The following is a 26,549-nucleotide window of genomic DNA, read 5'->3' as shown; positions in this document are numbered from 1 at the left end:
ACTAGTATAATTGATTAATAAGTAAAATAACATCAAGTAAAACTATATCTAACTTATAATTACTCATCTAATAGCAAGAAATCGAACAACCAAGCAAAACAATAATTCAATATTTCAATAGAAACAAGCTCTAAAGTAAAGTTAAGTTAAAAACTTACAAGAGAGAGTAAAAACTAAAGTAAAGATAATCATACTTGAGCAATCTGCCAATGCATGTCAGCAATCAACTTTCGCATCTCAGCAATAATCATACTAGACCCATGGCCATATAACAAAATTACAAAGTTCACAAGTATAAAGTTAATTATCATAACACAATGACAAAATCAAATTTCAAACATCCAAAATTGATCCACTTTTACAAAATATAATATCTCAATTCTCAAGTCAAGAGTCAATGGCTCAAATCTCAAATACAGACGAAGTGCTATTATTTGGAACTTCATTTGAATCAATTCTTGAGTTGGAAGTAGAAATTAATGGCAGAATTGAAGTACTAGTGGTTGCATTTTCCCTTGCATCTTCATCTTCAACTCCAACACCACCTTCATCATCAATACGATTAGCTTCTTCAATGTTTTCAACTTCCATCTCCAAGTCTCTTAAGAAATCCTTCATTCAATAAAATATGACACATTTGAGTTAACATCCAATAGAGAAAGACAAAAAACTAAATTAAAAAAAAATTTAATCAAGTTAAAATATCAAACAAACTTTTACCTCATCTACATCTAAAACTCCTTCTTGCATGACCCATTCATCCATTGGTGTTTGCAAATATATATTGTCCAAAGAAATTGGGTCAAAACGTGTTCTCTTTAATTGTTTTTCTCTCAAACGTAAATTATAATGGACAAACACTAAGTCATTAAGTTTCTTTTGAGCTAATCTATTTCTTCTCTTAGTGTGAATTTGATCAAAGGTACTCCAATTTCGTTCACATCTAGATGAAGAACATGTTTGACCAAGTATACGAATAGCAATTTTTTGAAGATCGGGGGCACATATTTCATGCATTTTCCACCACATTGCTGCATAAAGCCAAAACACACAAAAATGAAAAGTTGATTAAAGAAATATTCTTTTGCACAACACAACAATAATGTTAAAGATAAATCACCTGGCTTATGCTCATCTCTAGTCATAACAGCTATAGAAGTACCAAAATTTGCACTTGCGTCTTCAAATAACTCAAGTTGCATGCATGCTCTTACTCTAGCTTAAATATTTGGCTCCAACTTCTCAATACATTTAATTAAATCACGCCTTACTTCAGGATGCTTTGTGAATTACATGAAATAGTGCAAATAGTCAAATACATTAAATTGATAATTGATAAAAGAAAGTTCATATTCAAAATTTAAAATAATTAATAAAAAGATATAAACAAATACATACCTTAGAAAATTGTGGACTATAGTGGTATTTGGGATTGAGATAGTATGTTGTTGCATGAAGAGGGTGATGAAGTTGATTTTCCCAACGATTGTCAATTATTTTCCAATAAGGTTTATACTTTTTCTCCTCATTGTCATGAATTTCTTTTATAGCCTCTTTGGCTCTATCCATAGCTTCATAAAGATAACTCATTGTAGGATTTTGTTCTTCATCAACCATTCTCAAAACTTTGACCAGAGGTTCTATAGTTTTAACAGTTGATTCTACGACTCTCCAAAAATTACTATTCAATATAATATCCTCCATCTCTTTCCCCTCAGCAAATAATGAATATTTAGAATTGTTCCATTCATTTGATGCCATCATTTTTCTAGGACCACTTCGATGTTCTAGCAAAGACTGAAGCATGATAAAATTAATGGCAAATCTTGTAGTAACCGGTCTTAGAATTTCTTTCTTATTAGAAAATTGAGTCCACATTAGGTTCAAAACAAAAGTATGATTGTAGATGAACTTCGTGATCCTTTTTCCTTTTTCCACACATCCAGCTATGCTTTTTATCTTAGACAAATCTTCAAGCATGAGATCTATGCAATGAGCTGCACAAGGAGTCCAAAATATGGTTTTCCTCCTATCCTCCAACATCTTTCCAGCTGCTTGATAGTTGGCTGCATTATCTGTGATTATCTGCCATTTTTTAATTTCAAAACATTATTAACATACTAGACAAATTATAAATAGCAATGTTCAATAGAAAATTACAAAAAGAACAAAATGATATACCTAAACAACATTCACTGCACCTACTGTTTCCACCACTTCATCAAATAATTTTAATAAATTTTCTCGATTCTTCACGATACTTGTTGCATCAACTGATTTCAAGAAGTAAATACCCCTTGGACAATAAACCAAAAAATTTATCAATGTCCTTTGTGTTGCATCTTTCCAACCATCAGCCATAATAGAACAACCCATTTCAGCCCAAGACTCCTTGTATTCTTTGAAATAATCACCAATTTTTTTAATTTCTTCTTGTAATAATCTTCTAGAAATCTCAGATGAAGAAGGCGGCTTCAATCCCATTCCTACTGAGGAACAAACTTCAATCATCTTCGTAAAATAAGGAGAATTGGCTGCGTTGAAAGGAATGGTTGAATGATAAAAAAATCTCGCAATAGCTGAACATAACCTATCTCTAGCTTTTCTATCCAAAGTTGTTTTTATTCCAAGTTGTTTCATTAATGGAGACCCTGCCTTCACTTGAACAAAAGCATCAAGATTAGACTTTTGGGCATCATTCATCAATTTTTTCCCTTTTATATATCTTTTCTCAGTAGACTCATCACTTTCATCTGACAAGTCCATATCATTATCATTTACTTCAACAAAGGAACCAATCTCATTTACAATATTTCTCTTATATAATTTGTGTTCCTTAAATAACTCCAAATCCTTACGAATTTTTTTTCTTACAGATTCTTCGACTTTGTCGCATTGTACCACCTCTCCTTTAATACCAGCAAGATGATACTTAAGTCTATTAATGCCACCACTCATTTGTTTTGTACACCAAGTACATTGTACCCTCTTCTTTTTCTTATCAAGTGGTAAACCAAAATCCCACACAGGGTCCTTTCCTTTGGTGAATGTTGTTGGAGTCCTTGAAGATCCTTCTTCTGACATTTCTTTGATGATTTGATAAATCTAAACTGTTAAATTTGAAAAGTTAAAAACAATGATACGGTTAGTAGATTATGTACAAAGTTATGATTCCACACAGGGTCCTTGACTCCTTGTCATGCCATGTTTCCCCTGACACGTTGCAGAAATCATGTACTTTTAAGATAGACAAGAAGAACTGCTAGAAGAACAAAGGGTTACATGTGACATTTAGATGATATTCCAGCGAGATCAGAGAAAAATACAAAACAGGAAATTATAGAGGAAGAATACAGGAAATTCAAGAAATTAACACATAGGAAATTAAAAAGAAATTACAAAACAGAAAAATCAGTAAAAACAAAACAAAGAATTAACAAAACAGAAATTGAAATGTATTGAAAAACAGACAATGCATGTAATGAAAGGCAGGAAGTTCAGAAAAATAAAAAAAAAATGATACTTAGCAAAATGAAGAGCAAAACTCAGTAAAATAACAAAACAAAAAAATAAAATTAGTAAAATGAAAACAAACAGAAATTCTGGAAAACAAACTGCAAATAAATAAAAAAACAAAATATGAAATTACCGAAACTAAAACAACAAATGCAATGAGATTGAGACTAATGATACACAGAAATGAACATACGACAAATAATGAACTGAAATAAAAAAAAAACCACCAAATTTGAAATGCAGGTAAAAAAAATTTGCAGATATGAGAAACTGCTCTAATATAGGATGAACAAATGATTCAACAATGAGATTAAACAGAGAGCAATTAATGCAGGGCAAATGTGCATAAAAATGAAAATACAAAGCAACAGAAATGACATGCGAAAATGAAAACTTAGACGAATGTTGTGCAACTCACCATGTAATGCATGAAATCGGGAAACCCCGATTTCCATCCTTATCGGGTTGAAAAAAAAAAAAGGGGGGGGGGGGGGGGGGGGTTGCGGCGCACAGGTGAACGCCGCTGCTGCAACCCCCCGCTGACGCCGATCGACGACGACGGCCATCGTCGTCGGCCTCTTCCCAGGTACGTCGCCTCCTTCCTCTTCTCCTCCCTCTTCGCCTCTCTCTCTATCACCTCGTCGGGAGGCCGACAGGCGACGCACGACCCCTGCCGCGCCTCCCACCTCCCCTGCGCCCATCGGAGGCCCGACAGGTGGCCTACGTGTAACACCCCAATTTTTATAACCCAAAATTGGTGGAATTTTTTTTTGAAATACATTTAAATCTTTTAGCAGTTAACAGCGGAAAAACACATTGGGCATAAAACTTGGCGTGCTACTTCAGATGAATGCTTGCAAACATATGTTTATGGAATTTAAACTTTCACAACTAATTAACTATGCATGGAATAAAATTCAAGTTTCACAATATCCAAAATTAATCACATTTGTCCTTAAATTGAATTAAAGTAAAATAAGAGTTCAGAATTCATAAAGCAGAGGAAAGGTAGGCTCAGTCCCCGTCGCAACCTTCCGCCTTCGCACGTAAGTACCTACTCATTACCTGAAAAATTTTAAACCATATAGGGTCAGACAACATGTCTCAGTAGAGTAATTATGCTAAACTTGTAAGACAGAATAACAAGACAAAGATTTCAATAGAAATTTCATAGTTTAACATTTAATTTAACTTAAACAATCATACAACAACTCATGCATGTTTAGAATTTTCATATATAACAGAAAAACATAAATCCATACATTCAAAATACAAAATGCATGAACCATTAAAATGCATGACTTACCATATGCATAAGCTCTTTCAATGCATGCATATTTTCTTATCTTTAGTTACATTTTCTTAATTAGATGATGCATGCGATGCCAAATTAATGCACACACCATTTAAGTTATCACTTCTTAGCCCTGCTGATACGACACAGGCAGACATTCTCAGATCAGGACATGACACAGGACGTGTTTTACATACAGGGGTGGCTTTAGCCTGGCCAGGTCCATTCACTAAGACGGGGTGAGGGACGTTAATACGAGAGAGATTCCCAACACCTTTCAACCCGATGCATCAGTTTTTTTTCCTCATGAGTACTATAACCTCTACGCTGCAGTCTAATGCAGAGGTTTTCCCCCTAAAATCGTGGGAGGGGAGGAGCAACCTTCCGTGCCCGTAACAGAACTTGCCCCACGAAGTTTTGTATCACCTGCTACTCTCCAAGCAAGTATCATGAGTTTAATGTCACATGATTACTTGATTACAGTCATACTTTTTATGCAACATCAGACTTAAACCACTTTATGGTCATGGATGCATTCTTATAAAGCATTGAACAAAGGCATATAATTAAACTTGTAACAGACATTTGAGCATATGCGTAGCATAAACATCTTATTCATTTTCACACATCATAATGCATATGCATGTACATGGTCAATGCAACAAGGAGAATATATATGAACATCCATATCAATGAAACAATCATATCATCACGATATCATGGACATACATGTAGTCAACACATTTTTAGAATTTAAAACATAAACTTGTATTCATTGGACCTTTTGATCCTAAATCTTAAATGTGTAACCTTCTATTTACAATTCATGCCATAATCATATAAGATTGCATAAAATCAGACATGCATAAATCATTCACATAATGCATACTAATTCTAAAGAAATTGAATAAAAACATATATACTATGCACCCTTTGAGCCTTGATTTATGAATTTGCCCTAATTTTTTCCAATTTCATAACTATGTCTGACTGGTACAAAGCTCACAGAAAATTTTTGGCTCCATGAACAGAGCTGAAATTTTTACAGTATATAGGAATTGTTGTCAGCTATCCATAGCCGCAAACCGTTCGTAAAAACTCCTCCGTATGAGAGAGTTATGCATGTTTTACTACAGACCTATTGTTTTTGTTTCGACTGTCACAGAGACGTGCTCGGCCCATGAACAGAGCCCAAATTTCTACAGTAGATGCACAATGGAGTTAGCTTTCCAACGCAACAATCCGTTCATCAAAACTCCTTCGGACGAGGGAGAAACGACCATTTTACTGAACGGAGGTCTAGTGGAAAACCTGGAATTCTGAGAGTTGCATTTGGTGAATCAAACCGAGTCACCTGAATCCCAAGAAAAATTAAAAGAAATAGGGAATACGCCTGAAATAAAATTTCAAAAATTCTAAAATATTCACAGTAGATGGAACACTTCATAATCTATCAATCCAAACTAATATTTGCATAAAAATCATGGAATAAATCAAATACAAATATATTTTACGAATATATTTCTAAGAACCCGATTTTTATGATAAACCTGATTTCAAAAATGGTTTTCTTTAGAGGAAAACGTGTTTTTGCCATGGATCATTAGATCTGAGTCAAACCCACGGTTAGGAGGGTTTGATCATGATCTAAACTCATGAAAAAGCATCAAAATCCATGCCAAGAACTCCGTTCTTGCAAGAAAAGCATAGAAACCCTACCTTTTGTTGAAAAAAATGTATTTCTTGATGGATGAATGGCCCTTTTTGCTCGATCCACCGATCAGCCCTTTCTTCCAGCAAGGTGAGGACCTCAGATCTCCTCTTCACACCCCTTGAGGTCTGGATCTTGCACTCAAGAACCAAAAGAAACCCTAAAAGAAGAGAATAGGGAAGGGAAAGAGAGGAGAGAGAGAAGAGGGTTTTGGGGGGAGAGAGAAGCTCTCCTTTTTTTTCCAACACAAATGAGGAGGGCAAGGGCTATGAGAGGGTTTTATAACCTTTCTTAAACTAGGTTATGTGCTGGAATTAATTACATCCCTTGATCTCATTAATGAAATTCATTTGTAGCCCTTGATCTCCACTTTGACTTTTCAAACTTTAAATAACCTTGAAAATCACTATACCTTTATTTTCAATTTGAATTTGAAGTAAGATGCCACATAGGATGGGACGGCCCACCTATGGGCTCCTACTAAACTAATAAAAATGGATTTTAATTTATAAAAAAGAAAACTATTATATTAAACTATTATTGAATAATCATAAAATTCCAATTAAAAATCGTTTTTGTTTTATATAACCACAACTCATGTGAAAATGTAAAGGAATTGAATATAAGTTAATTCCATCTTATTAAGCATATTAATATGTATATTTTTAAAATCAACTTTTGTTAATTTACTTTATTTAAATAATTTTACTTAGAAGAAAAATCAACATTTTCTTTTTAAGTAAAGACGTTTTCAATTAGACATCACTTAGAATTTTCTCAGATATCCAAACCATGTAGGGTTTATATTTACTAGAATTCAATATAATTAGTTACAAAATATTTTAAAATATGCAAATTGGGCCTAGATCCAAATTGCAGATCCAGGACCCATAAAGGGGTTTTCCAAATAAATTTACCTCGTAAATTTGATATGTACGTATAAGTATAATAATTTTTAATTAATTAAATACATCGGAGAATAATTATTTAATAGGGGTGCATAGATGGGTATGGGATCCATATACCGGATCCATATACATATATATATATATATATATATATATATTAATATATCTATATATATATATGTGTATAATCATAAATAAATAATATTTTAATTTTTTTTTAACTTATTCGAGGATCCACAGTTGGATCCATTCGGATCCAACTTGTGGATCCATATGGTTCGGAGTCGGGTTACGGGTCTCGGGTCCGGACCCGAGCCCCACCCCGTGTAACAACCTTTTAAAGAAAAAAAGGGCAACCCAATAAGGGTTGCCCGATAAAGCTGGAGCCGAAAATGAAAGGGGGGCAAGGGGGGTTACGCAGGGCGTAACCGACCCTGCACCTCTCGGTAGAGGAGGGGGCTTGGGGCCGATAAAGGGGGGAGTGGAGAGGGGTCTCGCCCTCTTCACTCAGCCTCTTCTCTCGGGCTCTCTCTTTTCCCCGTCTCTCTCTCTGTCTCTCTGTCTGTGTACGCGCGTCGGTGGATTTGGAAGTCGCCGGTGAACTGCGGCAACCCACAGGCCACGACGAGCTCCCGTGTCACGGCAACAGCAAGAAGCGACGCCAGTCGGTCCTGTTTCGTGTCCCCAACCTCCGATCACCGGAAGGATCGCCGGATAAGGTACGGCTCTTCTTGGATTTGGGTGAGGAATCGAACCTGAGTTCGATTTTGGGTAGTGATTTGAGAGGTGGGGTTCGTAACGCCCGGAAAATTATGAGAAATTTGGGGTTTTCGGTAGGGATTTCAGTTTCTTTTCTTTTGTTGTATTCAAGCAGTGATGGGGTTTCGGTGAGGCCCTAAATAGATAAAAAAAAGGGGGGGTTCCGATTTAGGATAAAGGGTTTGCTAACAATGAATGGGGAATTTGGGGGTTTTCGTTGTAGACCTCATCTAGTAAACCTATTGAACGATTTTAGGTCTAAAATTTTTCCTTAAGGGTTCCTAATGTGGGGTTCTCAGTTTTAGATTTTTAAGGGGGAAAAGTTTTGGTAAATCCCACAATGGAAACCCCAAAATCTTTGATTTGGGGTTTTGGTTGTCACGAAGGAGGGATTTGGGGATGATTGACGAAAACCCCAATTCAGCCGATTTGGGTTTTCTTGATTAGGAATCGACGTATATGCTTATGATAAAAAAAAAAACTGTCTAATATATACTTGTTTAATATATCTGAGATGCCAGCCATTCTTTGTTATAAGAATACACAGTGTAATGAGTGTAAATTTCAGTATATTAGCACATCTAGATATACTTGTTTATGTCGATAACATGTAATACTTACATTCTCTTGATATGAGGAAATGGCATTAGTACCCATTTTGGATTTTTTTTATTGTTGCATCACAACATTGACGGTCAGATGTATGGGTTGTACACAACCTAATGAAGAAAGAGTTCAATGACAGTTAACGGGATTCTTCAGAATACATTGATTATCAGTGTTAAGCATAAAGATGTTCAAAGTAATTACATACTGTACATTAACTTCTGTTTATAGTTTTAAGTCCATTGATAATGTTTGAATTTTTTGGGTATTAACTAAAATCAATTGTTGCTATATACTCACGGATATGGAGACTTTTCTGTAAGTATATGACAACCAAATTGGGTTTAATAACATAGAATTGTGACTCGGTATGGATCTTGTACATGGAAAATAGAAAATTTTCCAGTAAGTGTAAATGACATTGCATATCGAAACCATGTATTGTATATTTGCCTGAAATTTTATATCCAAATTATAGCATGATGAATACTGTGGATTAGTGCACCTCTGTACACGAAGATTTCTTGAATGAGAATGCATTCTAGCTGCATAATTCTAATGCTAAATACATATTGGGCTAACGTTCAAATGTATATTAAGCTGCACTTTTTCTGAAGTTTAAAGACATATTAAACTACATATTTCCGGATATTCAAATGTCTATTAGAATGCATATTTCTTAAAATGTTTGAATGCCTGTTATTTCTAAGAAGGTTATGTAACTGCTATTGTTATGATTTTGGTACTCGTGAGTGTGAGCATGACTCGGGTACTAGTTTTCTTCTTGAACATGTACGCTTGATTAATATGTGAAATTGCACATGTACACTCACATTCAAAGGAATGTGCATTGGTTAATACATGTATAGGAAGTAGCTACCAAACATAGTGAAAGTGCATATGGTTGAGTAATTACATGTACATGTTTGGGTTTATATTTATATGAATATACATGCATTTGACACTTTGGCTTAGTGTATCAATAAATACTATTTTGGTTTTATTATGTGATGCACTGATGGCCTAAATGGACCATTATCGGCCTAGAGAGCCGTGGGTTTGGTTTGCTTTCACATATGTTTTAACTGCATCACTTGAACCACATAAGATGGTTTGGCACATTACTACACTGTTCTAGTGGGATATACGGGCTGGAGTCCCGAATGGGTCCCTGCAAGGGAGGATGCGGGGTTTTCACTTTACTTTTGCATATGGTGTTGCAAACTTAAAGAATTAACTTTAATAAAAAGAATAAGAACAGTGTAATATACATTCTGGGATATCTTATCTGGAGTATGAGAATCTTGGATATCCAGTCTTGGAGAGACTGTGAGGATACAAAAACTCTGTGTGCTATAATTTGGTCCCATTAACCCGATATTGAGGTTCTTTCTCCTGACCACGGTTTTAGGGAGAGTCCGCCACTTTACCCGGGAGTGGTGTGTTGGACACAGCTGTTATTATGGTACCAAGGAAGTGGCACTTGTGGGCGTGGGGTGTCCCTTGTGTCCCCGACATTAGATGTGGAGGTCTAATGTTCCGAAGGTGATTTGGTCGAGGGTTAAGTTGGAACCCAGTAATAAAATACAAATTGTGTGTTAAGCTACCCTTAGAACCTACTTGACCTCGCGGTTTGTACTCGTTTGGTGTATCCGCGGGCCACGGTAATTAAAAAGAGGAACTTAAAGATGTGTGCATTTAATAGGGCATGCATATGGAAAGATGGAACATAAATGAAAGATAACAGAAGAAATCATGCATTGCATATAATAATGCATTTTTCTGTTATGCATTAGATCATGCATGTTTGAATCATTCGTGATATCATGACATTATTTGGTGGTAGCATATGATCTACTTTGTGAAATCATGCTGCAAGGTTTGATTATTTAGTTATTGATATATGACACTGCTTTACTGTTCTTGACTGGTGAGTATATGCAATTATTGGTAGTTATGGATATTTGAATGTTATAAATTTTATATCTGCACTCACTCAAATCATTGCATGAAATCTTATCCATGTTCTTTCTCTCACTTGGTTTCTTTAGAAGTAGCTGTGCTCAGAATTTCGGTTCTGACACCCTACTTTGTTGGTTTTCACAGGATATGGTGAACAGTGGAGTTGGACATGCATCTCGGAATGGATAAGAGTCATACTTGGGCTTGTCAGCTTCAGCAGAGGACATAGTGGCTCTTTCTTAAATTCTTCTTGCTTCTTTCCAGTTGTCGCTTTATTTTCAGTTGAATAAAACCTTGTCTTTGAAATTTTCTCTTACTCATTAATAAAAGAGTTTTAGTTGGTTGATATGGATGATGATTGCAACTTCGTTTGAAAGTCGAACTGTGAGGACCCCAGATCTCTGGGAAGGTTTCCGCAACTCTTAGAAAAAAAAACATTCCGCATTTTCAAAGGGTATGGATTGGGGTCGTTAAAAATGCTGGAGGCTCTCTAGGCCCATAATGAATCATTTTGATCATTGATGCATCATATGCAAAAACCATAACAATATGTCATACATGAAATAAATCACATGCTTGCCAAATGCACATTCATATGTGCAAATTTAAACTATATGCATGAAACAGAAACTTTCATGAGCATGTTTCATTCAATTCTGATGCTAGAGACAAGTGCATGCTTTCATTTAATGCACATAATCGAGTCAACTGCGTGATTCTATTCATTATGCATAATTATGTCAATTGCATTCATTGTGTACACAAATTCACATCAATGCATGCTTTTTTTTAGTATACATATTCATTGCATGCTTTCACTTAATACTCAAATTCATGTCAGTGCATGATTCCATTTAATACATGTATTCATGTCAAATGCATGCTTTAATTCACATGTTCACGTCACATATGCAACATAATCTAAAATTCAAGATTTGCACATGCTCACAAGATACACATGTAAATACCATTGCGTTTGAATATTGATCACGCAAAATTTATCAATCATAAGCATGCAAAAATCACTTTCAAGCATGCACACAACCGAAGCCTTCACAACGGATCGAAATCTGGAAATTTAAAAACATACACAGCACATGATAAAAAAAAATATTTTTGTAAAACAAGAATCCAGCACCCAGATTTTTTTTTATACATGACCCTGCCGACCCAATCGGTTGGGTCTGGCACGCAACAAAACCCACCCAGCCGACGCAATCGGCTGGGGCTAACAGCCCACGGCTCAGCCGACTGCAGGTTGGCTGGGCCCAAAACTTTAACCAAAATTTTAAAAAAAAAAACATACAGTCGGCTGCACTGAGCCGACCCAGTCGGTTGGGTCAACCCTAGCCCATCCGACTCAATCGGCTTGGGTTGGCTGCCCCACAACAACAAATATATGTGTGCTTTTTATTTTATATATATATATTTTTTGAGCTATGCGTGATTACATGAATAAAAAAAACTGTTGTGAACATGATCACGTTCACATATGTTCACAAAACAAACTAAAACCTATGCATGTTCAGAAATATCACATGAGCAATAAGCTTATTTGAGAATACATATTCAAGAAAGTATGCATATTCATCTTTCTCCATAAGCATACCATTATATACACTTTTCTGGAAAATACATGCATATTAAATAGATTCAACATATATTTTCATGCATCTATCCCATCCATATCATGATCCATCCATAGAAATCAATAGTTTTCAACGAGAGTCCTAAAAGAAGCACTCTTACACCAATAAAAATTTTGTTATAACATGCACAAAAATTTCTTCTTTCATTGAAAGGATAAAAGAACTCAAGAATACAAACATGGAGGAAGATCCGTGAATCATCCTCCATGTATTGTTGAGAAAATAATCCTATAAACGTTTTTCCATAGATTTCCATCCAAGATAATGCATAAAAATCAAATCGACATTCGATTTTTCACTTGAATCCAAAAGAGGAGACCTGTACCTTGGTGTGAATCGAGAAAAAGAACAAAATCAATGGTGAAAAACATGAATAATCGAAGAAGAAAGCCCACTTCAACTTCCTCTTATTTTCCCTCTCTCTCTCTCTTTCTCTCGTTCCCCTTTTTCTTTCTCTTTCTTTCTCTTTCTTTCTTTTTCTCTTTTTTTTTTTTGACTATTTATAGGCAAATAGGGGGGACGCCCCCCTGAAATAACCATAATTTTAGGCATTTATTTAAATATATTATAATATATATTTCATAATAGAGTGATTTGGGCCTGGGATCCAAATTTCAGATCCAGGACCCATAAAGGGATTTTTCGAATAAATTTACCTCGTAAATTTGATATGTATGTATAAGTACAATAATTTTTATTAATTAAATAATTCGTGGGATAACTATTTACGATGGTGCGTAGATGGGTCTGGGATCCACCTTCCGGATCCATATACTCGTATATATATATTGTAACGCCCCAAAATCGTGGACTTGAAACCTTTTATTAAAAAGGTTGAAAGCTTTGAAATCAATCATTTATCAGAGTTTAAAACAGAAGTTCAGCGGAAGATCAGGTTCAAAACAACAAGTCCCTAGACCTTGGGCACATTACAACCAAAAGCAAATTCCCCCTTACAAACCGATTTGCAATTCAAATATATATTTTATTGAAATGAAAAGAAGAACCACATTTTGGTAATACAGTTTTAGAAATCCAGAGTTCTAATCAAAAGAGATGCTTTCAAGAAAACCTTATACCACATCTATCAAAAGAATCCCCAGAAGCACAACGTCAGGAAAGGGCATTGCCTTAAGTGCATCGCGTCATCGTGTCATCGCAAGTTGTCTCAACCTGTTCACCACCTGCCCATGAAAATGGGTCAGTCTCACAACAGACTAGTAGGGGTGCAAAGGATAAGAAAGAGCAAAAGTTGTAATAAGATAAACGTTAGCTAAAGCAGGAACAAGCAAGACTAGCAGATCTAACCAAATGTGTTGTGGAGTAAGCAAAGCTCTAGTAAGGCAAACAGCTACGTACAAGAGCACGGAGGATTAAAGTGCTAAACAAACAACTATAGCAATCCCACAGATGTAATAGGTGAAGAGTAACTAACTCTATTCATCAGTCAAGCAAAGCAATTTCATAAGACAGGTATTCATGACAATACTCGTAATACATACAAGTACCATTATATGGCTCAATCCATTGACAAGTGATTACATTAATCGTGAGGCACAAGCTATTATATCACAAGCAATACATAAGCTACACAGGATAAACAATCAACTAGTATAAGAAGCTAGTTATTACTAAGCAAGGAACTGCATAAGCAGTTCAACCAACAAGGGTAACGCCTCGCCAGGCGTACCTAGCTCAAAGAGTAGCATACCGAACTACCGAGCTAACAAGCAAACAAGCAACGCACGTCACAACATGCATATCTCATGATCATGTGTATAAGTTATATCTTGTCTCATTACTGAGCAGGCCGTTGTGGGTACGCACAAGGCAAAACGTAGAAACAACCGAGATCGATTCGGGGGTCCATTATGCTATGTATTTTATTATACCCCGAATGACTGACTGAGTCCGCTTCCTAAGGGGACGGTCTGTGACCAAGAGAGTAAATCCCCAAAGGCAAACAAAGGCCCAATGGATGCGCATCCGTACTTCTGCAGAAGTGGCCCAAAGGATTTCCCCTAACCTCCGATGACTGGGGAAGGTCGGATCTTTGCCCGAGATTGCCATATATGACTGTCCATCGGAGTTTTGTACCATCCATCTTCTTTCTTGATGAACCGTTCCGAATGAGCACGACGGAGGGTTTCTTGACCGTCGTCCCATTCTTATGCTCTGGTCTTTCAACCCAATCAAGCATCTTGCCTGTGAAGGCGCATGATTATTATTTAGGTGAGTTATACGCGCCATTGGGCGTTCGAGGCAATCACACAATTCACATCTTACTCACCGTAGTACACATCGTATCTATTCAAATGTATAATCACGATGAAAGGGGGGTCAATCCCCAGTGAGGATAGAAACATCACTCTTGTGATCTCAAACACATGTCATTGCATGTTCGAGGCAGACATAGGCCTCTCATCCTACTCATCGTAGTACGCAACGTACCTGTTCAAAAGTACAACCACGATGAGAGGGGTATGGATCTCTCGCAGGAAATCCCAATGCTTCTACTTTATAGAAGCCTACAGTGAACTCATTCCAGTTCCAACTGATCGTGCTCGGGTCCTTTAGACAATCACGAGCAAACTGCCTATTAGGCGAAATCAACATAACAGGATTAGCTTCATGTGTCAATGCACGTTTAGAGGTTACTATAGACCTTTTGTCTTGCTCTTCGTAGTCCAAACATATCGTACGTGACTAAGGGTACAACTACTAGAGGAGGAACATGGATCCCTCGTAAGAGATCCAACATTACCTTCACGAAGGAAGGCGCCACAATCATGGTTGAACCAGAAAGCCTGGAAACTAGGTCTCGCATCAGAAGTGAGGTAACGCCGATCTAGTGATGGCGCAAGTACCTTGCTAAGATCCCCGCCCCATTCGTGCACAGGATCCTAAACAAGATTATCTAAGTCGTATCGAATAGGCAAACCAAGGTCGTACACATTTATCCCAAATTCATCGATTTGGGAGGTTCGGCCACTACCTCTGCTTTACAAGCTATACATCTTAAAAATTGGTTTGCACCTGAGACGATGTCTTTGGAGAACCGAAGTGCATAAGTGTGTGTCGAGACCTTTAAGACAAGTGAAACGACATACACTATACACTCGAAGCTGCACTCAGGGAGTGCAAGCTGACAATAGGCAAACTCGTGCACATACTAATACAAAGGCAAAACGAGGGACAAGATTCGGTGGGTGAAGCCGTACCGCGAGGGTAGAACGCTAAAGCTTCACACGAGGTATGAGATCATACCTCGATCATCGTAACGCACAAGCAGGCAACTACGTAAGCAACTCGTGAGGTAAGAGATCTTATACAGACCACGCGAGTGTAAAGGATGACTCACGAGGCATGGGGTTGCACCTCGATAGATCAATAAGCGCAAGTAGGAAAAGGAGCATGCGACAGAGATAGGATACATGCACGAACAAGGCATATGCACGAAGCGCAGCAACAAGGTAAAGACGAATACATACAAAAGGTAAGTGCAAGAGCAAGCACGACAACACAGGAAAGTAAAGCACGAAAAGTAAAGCAGAAGCAAGGCCATGGCGCATAAAGCGCGGGGCAACAAGTAAAAGCAGGAAGTAAAGTGCAAGAACGTAAAGGAGGACCAGGACTACATCCTGGAGAACAAGGCAGACATAAGCAAGTAAATGCCAAAGCGCAAAGCGCGGGGCAGCAGGAAAGTAAAGTGCGGGAAAGTAAAGAGGACAAGGATCGCGAAACCGCGTCCTTAAGTTAAAAGACATGAAATGTAAAGACAGAATGGAAAGCCTAGGCGCATATACCGCGGCGGCGACAGAAAGGAAAGTGCAGGAAAGTAAAGAGGACAAGGATCGCGAAACCGCGTCCTTGAAGGTAAAGACATACGTATATATATTATACGTATACATATATCGTCCTCTTTTAGTTATCTTTCTTAATTTAGCATTTATCAGTTCATTGTCCTTTCACGCAAGAATCCCCTACCTTAAGGGGTTGCGGGTCCTCGTACGCATGCAGCGTAGGCAAAGAAGAGTTCGAGCCACAGAGGGCGAGCTGGATCCACCGTTCAACCTGGAGATCTTAGAACGTTAGTATACGCCATATAAGAAAAAGAGAAGCAAACACAGCAAGGTCTCCAGCCTGCAGAAGGCAGAGGCAGGAGCTCTACATCCTGCAGACAAGGGTGCCAGAGGCAGGGGCCTCAGCCCTGCTTGGCAACAGTAGCAGAGGCAGGGAGCAGGAGCTCCCTGTCTGCTAGCACAAGGAAAGGCAGGGGAGGGAGCAGGGATTCCCTGCCACAACAAGGCAGGGGGGAAACACCCCCTGTCAGAACATGAGACAGGGGCGCAGCCCCCTGCCGGCAGCAAGAACAAGGCAAGGGGGCAAGGCCCCGTGACGGAGAACAAACATAGAGATGCAGGGGGCAAGCCCAGGGGGGCTTCGCCCCCTGCTCGCACAACGCAGGAGGCAGGGGGACAGAACCCCCCTGCCGAGAAGGAACAAGAGAGCAGGGGGGCTCCGCCCCCTGCTGGGCCACAAATGCAGGGGGAATTCCATCCCCTGCAGGCAGGCACAAGGACAGGAGGACAGAGCCCCCTGCCGATGAGCAACAAGCGAGCAGGGGGGGGCTCCGCCCCCTGTCGGGAGAACAACATAAGGCAGGGGGCGAAGCCCCCTGCCGAAAAAACAAGAGCAAGGGCAGGGGGGCCTCGCCCCCAGCCGGCAAGCACAACAGAGTGCAGGGGGAGCTCGCCCCCTGACGGGGAAGCAAACAAAGGCAAAGGCAGGGGGACGAAGGCCCCCTACCAAAACAACAAGAAGGGCAGGGGGGGAGCGAAACCCCCTGCCGACAAAGCTAATGGCAAGGGGACGTAGAGCCCCCTGCCGGCAAAGCGAAAAGGCAGAGGAGGCTGAACCCCCTGCCGGGAAAGCAACGACGACAGGGGGCGCAGTCCCCCTGTCGACCGATACAAAGAGGAAGGGAGGGGGTTTAACCCCCTGACGACAGGGGCTCATCCCCCCCCCCCCATCAGGCTGCTCCTCACGAACAGCAAGGAAGGGAGGGTCACAGGGCTCGATCGAGCCCTGCCGAAAAACATGCTAGAGCCAGGGGAGCGGAGCCCCCTTGCCGGAAAGCTAAGCTGACACAAGGAGCGAGGTTCCCTGTCGGCGCTAGGAAAGTAGAAAAAAAAAAGAAGGGGAGAAGGGTTTATACCTCCGAAATCAGGGGAGTCGAAGGGGGTGGTGGCGGTGCTCGAAGGTCGCCGGACAGAGAGGGAAGGAGGTCGGCGGCGAGGATGCCGGCTGTCAAAGGTCGGCGGCTGAAGGGGAGACAGCAAGGGAAAAAGGGTGGCCGGCAAGGCTCGAAGGTCGCCGGCGCACGGGGGCCGCTGTCGGCCTCGATCGCCGGCTATCGGAGGCCACCACGAGGAAAACTGGGTCGCCGAAACTCGGAAGGGAGGCGGCCAGACGGAACCGCTCGCATCGTCAGGGGGCCACAGGGAGGATCGCCGGTCGGAGCTGCTCGTCGACGTCTCTGATCGTCGGCGGCATCAAGAGGATGACGGAGCAGAGGAGAGAGAAGGGTCGATCGAGGGGCTCACCGAAGCTCGAAGGGGGAGAATCGTCGATCGTCAGGGAGGCCGGCCGAACGGAATCGCTCGCCGGCGTCTCCGATCGCCGGCGGCAGCGGCGTGAGGTGGGGCGGAGCAGATGAGAGAGAAGGGGTGAGGGGTTCTGCCCCTCACCCGAGACGCCTGTGACTTTTTAAAGTCACAGGCTTCTCGATCGTTCGAGAAGCCGGGTCCGAGTTCGGGCTCGGGTCCGGGTCCAGCTCGGACCCAGGTCCGACACGACGAACCAACCTTGACACGTGTCCGACACGTGCAGGGCACGTGTCCGACGCGATTTTTTTTTTCCACGGGCTTTACATATATATATATATATATATATATATATATATATATATATATATATATATATATATATATATATATATATATATATATATATATATATATATATATATATATATATAAATCATAATAAAATAAAGAATGCAGTAAATAGTGGGGGCGGATCCACTCTTTATCCAGCCCGGATCCAAATTGGGATTTGGATCCTGAGTCGTAGAGTTCGGATCCATTACCCGAATCCGTAAATAAACCACAAATGGGGGTTAAATTATATATATAATGTTAAATTCAAATTAAATAAATAATTAATATTAATTATAAGAAAAAAATAAATAAACAACTGTGGTACAGGGGTCGGACCCACAGTTGGACCCGCAAGGATCCAACTGAGGATCCGCTAGCTTTTGGCAACCCGGATCCAGTTGCAAACTGGATTTGGTATCGCGGGTCACGGGTTCTGACCCGGACCCGGGGCATGCCTTATAAAACCTGTAAAAGAGAATCGTGCCTAGGGCACAATTCTTTCTATTAAGGAAAGGGGCAGGGGGGGTTACGCAGGGCGTAACCGATCTCCCCCCCATCTCGGCATGGAGGGGGGAGGGGGTCTTGGCCGATAAAAGGGAGTGGAGAGGGGCCCCTCTTCACTCGTCTCTCTATCTTCCCTTGTTTCTCTCTCTCCCTGTCTCTCTCTCTGTCTGTGTGCGCGCGTCAGAGAAGAAGAGGTCGCCGGCGAGCTGCGGCAACTAGCAGCCATCGCCGACCTCCAGCGAGCTCCCTGTCACGGCAGCAGCAAGGAGCAACCCCACCCGATCGCTGGAAAACCAGCGAAACAGGTACGGTGCTTCTTGGATTTCGGGTGAGGGATCGAACATGGGTTTGATTCCATGCGTGGGTTTGAGGGGAGAATACCTTTGATTCGTGAAAATCCAAATACGCTATGGGGTGTTTGGATTTGTTATTGGAAAGGGGGTTTGGGTAATAACCATACCCAGGTTTCGGATTTCTGTCTTTCTATGTATTAGATGCTTTGGCTCTGTTAGAATAGGCGTGAACAAATCCTTTTTGAACTGATGTTGTCGATGTGTAGTGTGCTAATGAGATACGTAAATTTCTGGTAATAAGTCTCTGTTGAATGTGCATGTTTTGTGGGACAAAAGAAATTCGTGGTTCTATAACTAAAAGCTAATGGATGCATACTTCATTTGATACTTTTGGTTTAATATTGCTACCTGTGAGCAGGAACTGTACAACAATTCTCATTCGGGTGTACTGAGTTTTTAGAAATAATCTAGAGGTGTGCCCTAAGACAAGCTGATATGGTTGCTCATGTATATAATACTTAATCTGTATTATATACATACTTTTAAATTTGTAGATTTGGCATTGGAAATACATTTTAAAATTTTTGCTCAGCGTTAGCACGATCTTAACATTTACTGTTGGTGGTATGAGTTTTGACAGAAGCTGGTATGGATTGAGTTCAATGACAGTGAAATTTTTATGCACTGATTGTAAGCAAGTTCTGTTTTGAACTTAAGAAAATGCAGGGAGTCTTGTTCTGTTGAGTACAGGGGAGAAATCATTCGGTTGCTTTCCTCTTTCCTTGATAATATTAAATAGCATTATTAATGTAAATAGCCAGAAAGATGTTGATACGGCTGCAAATCCCATTCTATTCCTTAGCCTCCTGCAGGATTGTGAGGATCAGTAGCACATACTGCTACTGCTATCATGCTTTGGCCTTATGTTTACATGCAGTTTTCTGGTTGTACTGGATTTGGGTTTCCCATGAGTAGTCGGTTTTGGAAAAAAAAACATTCTTGAGGGAAAAAGGATCTAACATTATTAGGGATCTTTACTATTGATAGCTGAAATGTCTATTTTGACTAGCGTTAGAACCAATTATCATGACCATTGTGCAGTTTTTGACAATCTTAGTCTTGTTATTTTGTTATAAGTATTAAGTGGAAGGAGAGCATAAGATCATGGGTTGTGTGGAACCCTGCCAAGCCCAGCCGAATGGTGTTGGACTATATTTTTACAAAGTAAAATATGATAAATGCCATTTCCTTAACTGTCCATGCTTGTGGACAAATGACAGGTCGATTGAATCCTTGTTCATGTATAGTATGACTCATATGGAAGCTTAGCTTAGCACTTTAATTTTTCAGAATGCTAGCTAATCGTGTAAGACCTGGCTCTTTGCATACAGGTGAATGAAAATGCTAATATGCTTAGACTTGATTTGTTATGCTTGATTTGGATATTGTTGTCTAGTTGTTTTCATGGGCATGAGCAATCATGAAACTAATGCTTTATTGCTTGAATTTACATGCATGGGTGTTCACATGATATAATAAAATTAATCAAGGAATGACAACATACATTTGGTATAAATATGTGAGTCCTTGCGCATGAATCTTTGAAACCATGCTTGTGAGTGTTGTTGTTTCATGTCCATGGTTATATTGGCATATATGGATGTGCATTTGGAAACACTTGTCGTGGAGGTTTATGCTTTCATTTGACTGTTATGGTTATGGTACTCATGAGTGTGAGCATGATTCAGTTATTATTAATTCTTCTTGAACCTGTACGCTTGATTATTGAGTGAATTGGTACATGTACACTCACACTTAAAGAAACCATGGATTTGGTTAAAGCCCATATGTGATGTAGGTAACATACATATTGAAAATGCATATGAATGAATTATGACATGCATATGTTTGGGTTTATATTTGCATGAATATATATGCTTTTGGCATTTTGGCTTAGTGTTATAAATGAAACACTATTTTTGGTTTTGTTATGTGATGCACCGATGGCCTAAATAGACCATTATCGGCCTGGAGAGCTGTGGGTTTAGTTTGCTTTCACATATGCATTTAACTGCATCACTTAAACCACATAAGATGGTTTGGCACATTATTACATTGTTCTAGTGGTTTATACGAGCTGGAGTCCTGAATGGGTCCCCGCAAGGGAGAATGCGGGTTTTTCACTTTACTTTTGCATATGGTGTTGCAAACTTAAAGAATGGACTTAAATAAAAATATAATGAATAAGAACAGTGTAATATACATTCTGGGATATCTCATCTGGAGTATGAAAATCTTGGATATCCGGTCTTGGGGAGACTGTGAGGATACAAAAACTCCGTGTACTGTAAAATTGTCCCCCGAACCCGATATTGAGATTCTTTCTCCTGGTCACGGTTTTAGGGAGAGTCCGCCACTTTACCCGAGAGTGGTATGTTTTGACACAGCTGTTGTTTATGGTACCAAGGAAGAGGCACTTGTGGGCGTGGGGTGTCCCTTGTGTCCCCGACAGTAGGTGTGGAGGTCTAATGTTCCGATGGAAGGTGTTGTTTCCTGATATCGGTCGAGGGCTAAGTTGGAACCTAGTAATAAAATACAAATTTGTGTGTTAAGCTACCCTGGGAACCTACTTGACCTCGGGGTTTGTACCCGTTTGGTGTATCCGCGGGCAACGGTAATTAAAAAGAGGAACTTAAGGTTGTGTGCATTTAATAGGGCATGCATATGGAAAGATGAAACCTAAATGAAAGATAACAGAAGAAATCATGCATTGCACATAATCATGCATTTTTCTATTGTGCATTAAATCATGCATGTTTGAATCATTCTCTATATCATGACATGATTTGGTGGTAGTATAAGATTTACTTATTGAAATCATACTGCAAGGTTTGGTTATTTAGTTCTTGATATATGGTATTGTTTTACTGTTCTTGACTGGTGAGCATATGTAAATGTTGGTAGGTACGGATATTTGAATGTTGTAAATTTTATATCTGCACTCACTCAAATCATTGCATGAAATCGTATCCATGTTCTTTGTCTCACCTGGTTTCTTTAGAAGTAGATGTGCTCAGAATTTCGGTTCTGACACCCTACTTTGTTGGTTTTTCACAGGTCATGGTGAACAGTGAGGCTGGACTGGCTACTGGGGATGAATGAGAGTCATACTTGGGCTTGTCATCTTCAGTAGAGGACTTAGTGGCTCTTTCTTTTGTCTTAGTTCTTCTTGCTTCTTTTCAGTTGTTGCTTTATTTTCAGTTGAATAAAATCTTATTTTTGAAATTTACTCTTTCTTATAAATAAAGGAATTTGTTTGGTTCTTATGGATGATGATTGCAACTTCGTTTGTGGTGGTTGGGCTATCCAATGGAGATTGGAACTGTGAGGACCCCAGATCTCTGGGAAGGTTTCCGCAACTCTTAAAAAAAAAAATATTCTGCATTTTTAAAGGGTATGGATTGGGGTCGTTACAGGTTTGGTATCAGAGTCACCACAAAGACTTACACTTTTATCATCTTTCTTGTGTTAAATTTCTAATTTTTGGTATATGAGCCCTGTCCTGAAGCGTCGACAAGTGTGACTCGTCCTCCAGAGCAGTTTTCTTCACTGGTATGGCTATTTAATACTTTTACTTAAAGTATGTGAATTTTGTGTGATTGATTGAAATTATAGTTTAATATTCTTTGTTGTGAATTTAAAAGTCTTGGTGTGATTTCATGAACGATTATTGTTTGTGATCAACCCTAAGTAAATCCATGTACTTAAGAAGTAAATCCATGTAAATCAAGTGAAGTCATCAATAAAGACCATATAGTACGAAAAACCTCCTTTGGATAAAATAGGGGAAGGTCCCCATACATCGGAATGAACAAGTTCAAAAGGCCGAGTGGTGAAGTAATTTCTTTGAAGAAATGCAGTAGCTTTAGATTTCCCAAAAATGCAATCTTTACAAGTCATGTGATTGTCTTTACAAGTATTGTTCAAAAAAGGAAAAAGAGACATTTTTATAAAATTTGGATGACCAAGTCTCTCATGCCAAATACCAATACATTTGTCTTTTACAAGATTGCAAGATGACTTAGATGGAAGAGTCAAAAGTCCATAAAATAGAGATCACCCCTTCTATGGCCTTGCCCAATCAGCTTCCCTGATTGGAGATCCTGCGCGGTGCAATCTTTAGGTGAGAAGGAAACTTGGCATCCATGATCGGTGATTTGGGAAACGGAAAAAAGATTTAGATTAATTTTTGGAACGACTCTTACTTTAGGAACAAAGAAGGTTTGAGAAGTTTTAAAATCAAGTGTTCCAATACTCTCAATTTTTAAAGATGTCCCATCGGCCATTGAAACATAAGAAGATATGGGTTCGGAAAGCACATTAGAAAGCGAGTTTTTATATGATGTCATGTGAAAAGAAGCACCAAAGTCTAGTATCCACATACCTGGAGGTGATGAAGAGTAGGCGATGGTGGCTCCGGATGTTGAAGATGAAGAAGTCTTGAGAAGATGTTGGAGAACTTCGGAGATATGATTAAGAGTTTCTTTGATATCTCCTTCTTTGACACTTTCTTCTTCCTTCTTTGGAGAATTTTTTCCAACCGCGGCCACTTTTCCTTTAAGCTTTGGGCAAACCGGTTTAATGTGACTCGGTTCATTACAATAGTGACAAATCACTCCCTTTCTATATCCATTATTTTTGTTAAAGTGGGGAGGTCTATATGCTTTTACATTTGATCCGGGCCTAGTAACGGCCAAAACTTCATCACTCTTGATACTTAGGCCAAGTCGAGTTTCTTCTTGGCATACTTCGGCAAGGGCGTCTTCAATGGATAAGGCTTTACTTCTATGGAGAAGGGATGCCCTAACTTGTTCATATTCCGGTCGTAGACCATGAAGAAATTGGAAAAAGTGCTCATTTTCAATTTGTTCTCTTCTTAGCTCAATATCTTTCGGAGCCACCCATTTAGGCTCAAGAAGAGCGAGCTCATCCCAAAGAGGGGTTAAAGAGCTAAAGTAGTCACGGACACTCATATCTGCTTGTCTAGTGGAACGAATTTTCTCTTGACAAAAAAATTGTCTAGCAAGATCCTTTTTGGTATACATACCCTTAAGAAAGAACCATGCATCATTGGCTCTTCTAAATTTTGCAATATTTGCACAATTTTTTAGGTTCACATTGTTCATAAACCATGCCAAAATTTTGGCATGATTATTTTCTCAATCCTCAAATTTGGATTGATGGTCATTGATAGCTTTGATGCGTTCATCGCCATCCAAAGCTTTTTCAACCTCATTTTCAATTTTAGTGAGAACAAGAGAGGGTTCGGGAGTAGTTCCCATAACAAACCCCCAAAGTTTCTTACCTCTTAGATGATTTTCCATGGCGGAGGCCCACATAAGATAATTGGATTCATTGAGCTTGAAAGAAAGCTCAACTTTAGAATCACGTTCCATAGGAGCCGAATGGTCTTCTTTCTTTCTTCAAAAGCTTGAGAGGCATGCGTCCCAAGACAACAAAGAAAAAGGTAGAAGCCCGATCACCAATTTTGCTCTGATACCATGTAATGAAAAGCGGGGCTGCGGAAGCACCAATAAAGCAAATCACTCTTTAAGAGTGATTCCAAGAGCCAAGAACACAAACACTAAAAGTGTATACAAAAAAACACAAGGGAAAAATGACCAAAAGTCATAAGTTGGATATTATTGAAGAAATTAAGAAGAGGGTGAAGAACCCTTACCATACAAGAGGAAACCTCCTCTATTTATAGAGGAGGAAGCCTTGAAGAGGGGACCACAAGGGGCTCCCAAGTAGTCGTTGGGAGCCCCAACGACTACATGAGTGGGGCCCTTGTGGTCTTACAAAAAGGTAAAAAGAAAAAGAAAAAAAGAAAAGGGAAAAAAGAAAAAGAGAAGAAAAGAAAAATAAAAAAGGAAAAAGGGTTTACATGGGGATTTACTAAAATACCCCTATCGGGTATTTTGAGAATAAAAGGAAAAACTGTATATATATACATATATGTATATATATACTTATATATATACGTATGTATATATATAAGTATATGTATATATATATAAGTATATGTATATATATATACATAATTTAACACCCCTCTCCAGCCCATTCCAAATGGGCTGGAGAAGAGAGAGTTCTCTCTTCTAAGAACTCCTCTCCTATAGGTTTTCCAAAAATTTTGGAACTCTTAAGTTGACTTTTCAAAAATTTATTTTATTTGAAACTCCTTGATTCTTAAACCTTCTTAGATCCTTCTACAAGTGTTCAAGGGCTCTTTTAAGAGTCCTAAACAAACCTCAAAACAAACTTTTGAAATTACATTAAATTAATTAATTAATTAATTAATATTAATTATTAAATAAATTTCAAAAAGCTTTCAAAAATTACCAAATTAACTTAGGAGGCTTCTTAACATTAATAAACCCCAATTTGAAGGTTTTTGATGAATTTAAAGTTGGAAAATTTGTTGTGCATAGATTTGGATCTGGATACAGATCCAAGATCCAAATCTATCTAAAAAATCCAAATGTATCTTGAGCTGGATCAAATCCAGATTAATATGGGTCCTGGATAGAGTCCAAATTGATATTAATTTAGATTAAATCCATTAAATCTGGTCCGATCCAAATCCGGATATAAATCGACAAACTGCTCAATTTTTAAAAAAATATGATTTTTGGGCCAACTAGCCCGAATTCAGAAAATTAAAATATCGTTGTGCTTAAAATTCCGAGACGCATCGAACGACATATTACACAAATATCAAATTCTGAATTTTGCCCGAATTTTGCCCCAAATTTGCTTGAATTTAAAGGTAAAAAATAAAACTCTTTCTTACACTTCAATTGGCTCGCCTCAACCTTATCGATGAGACCTAAGCCCAGCCCAGACTCAAAAACATCGGTCTAAAATCGAGGCTCAAACGATTTTCTCCCAAACTTAGCTAAATTTTCGAAAATCTAAAATTTAACTGTCTGAAAATGTGCGATATTACAAGCACGACATGTTAGTACTACGATGATTGGATGAAAGGTTTGTAGTAAGCCCAAAACGTGTGAATGGCACATTATTGAAATCATATAATGGTGATGATCGCCTTCACGGGCAAAATGCTCGAGCTGGTTTGAAAGACTAGACCATGTAGAATGAGTCGTCAGTTAAATAAGACCTGACGCGCTCATTCACCTCTTGTTTCCGTCAAGAGAGATGACGGATTGGTACAAAAACTCCGATATACAGGTTGTTAACAACTACCCCTCGAGCAAATGACATGGTATCCCTAATAATCGGAGTTAGGGGATGGGATTAATAGAGATTATCCTAGGTGGTAGATCCCATATACTTCTGCAGAAGTTGGATGCATCTGTTGCCATGTATGCCTTTGGAG

General features: G+C 39.0%; 1 protein-coding gene and 1 pseudogene across 3 annotated transcripts in view; both read right to left on the bottom strand.

Moving 5' to 3' along the window:
- HEMG2 (Flavin containing amine oxidoreductase family) overlaps window positions 1-26,549 on the bottom strand; it is a 183,774-nt gene that overhangs the window by 76,271 nt on the left and 80,954 nt on the right. The gene's annotated exons all lie outside the window — the stretch shown is intronic.
- On the bottom strand, window positions 403-3,334 carry LOC149842945 (uncharacterized; annotated as a pseudogene).

The sequence above is a fragment of the Nuphar pumila genome, chromosome 3 (genome assembly GCF_984573655.1).
Source record: "Nuphar pumila chromosome 3, dmNupPumi1.hap1.1, whole genome shotgun sequence".
In the NCBI taxonomy this organism is placed as follows: Eukaryota; Viridiplantae; Streptophyta; class Magnoliopsida; order Nymphaeales; family Nymphaeaceae; genus Nuphar; species Nuphar pumila.
Note: the sequence above shows the minus strand (reverse complement) of the source record. Positions and strands in the feature narration are given on the sequence as shown.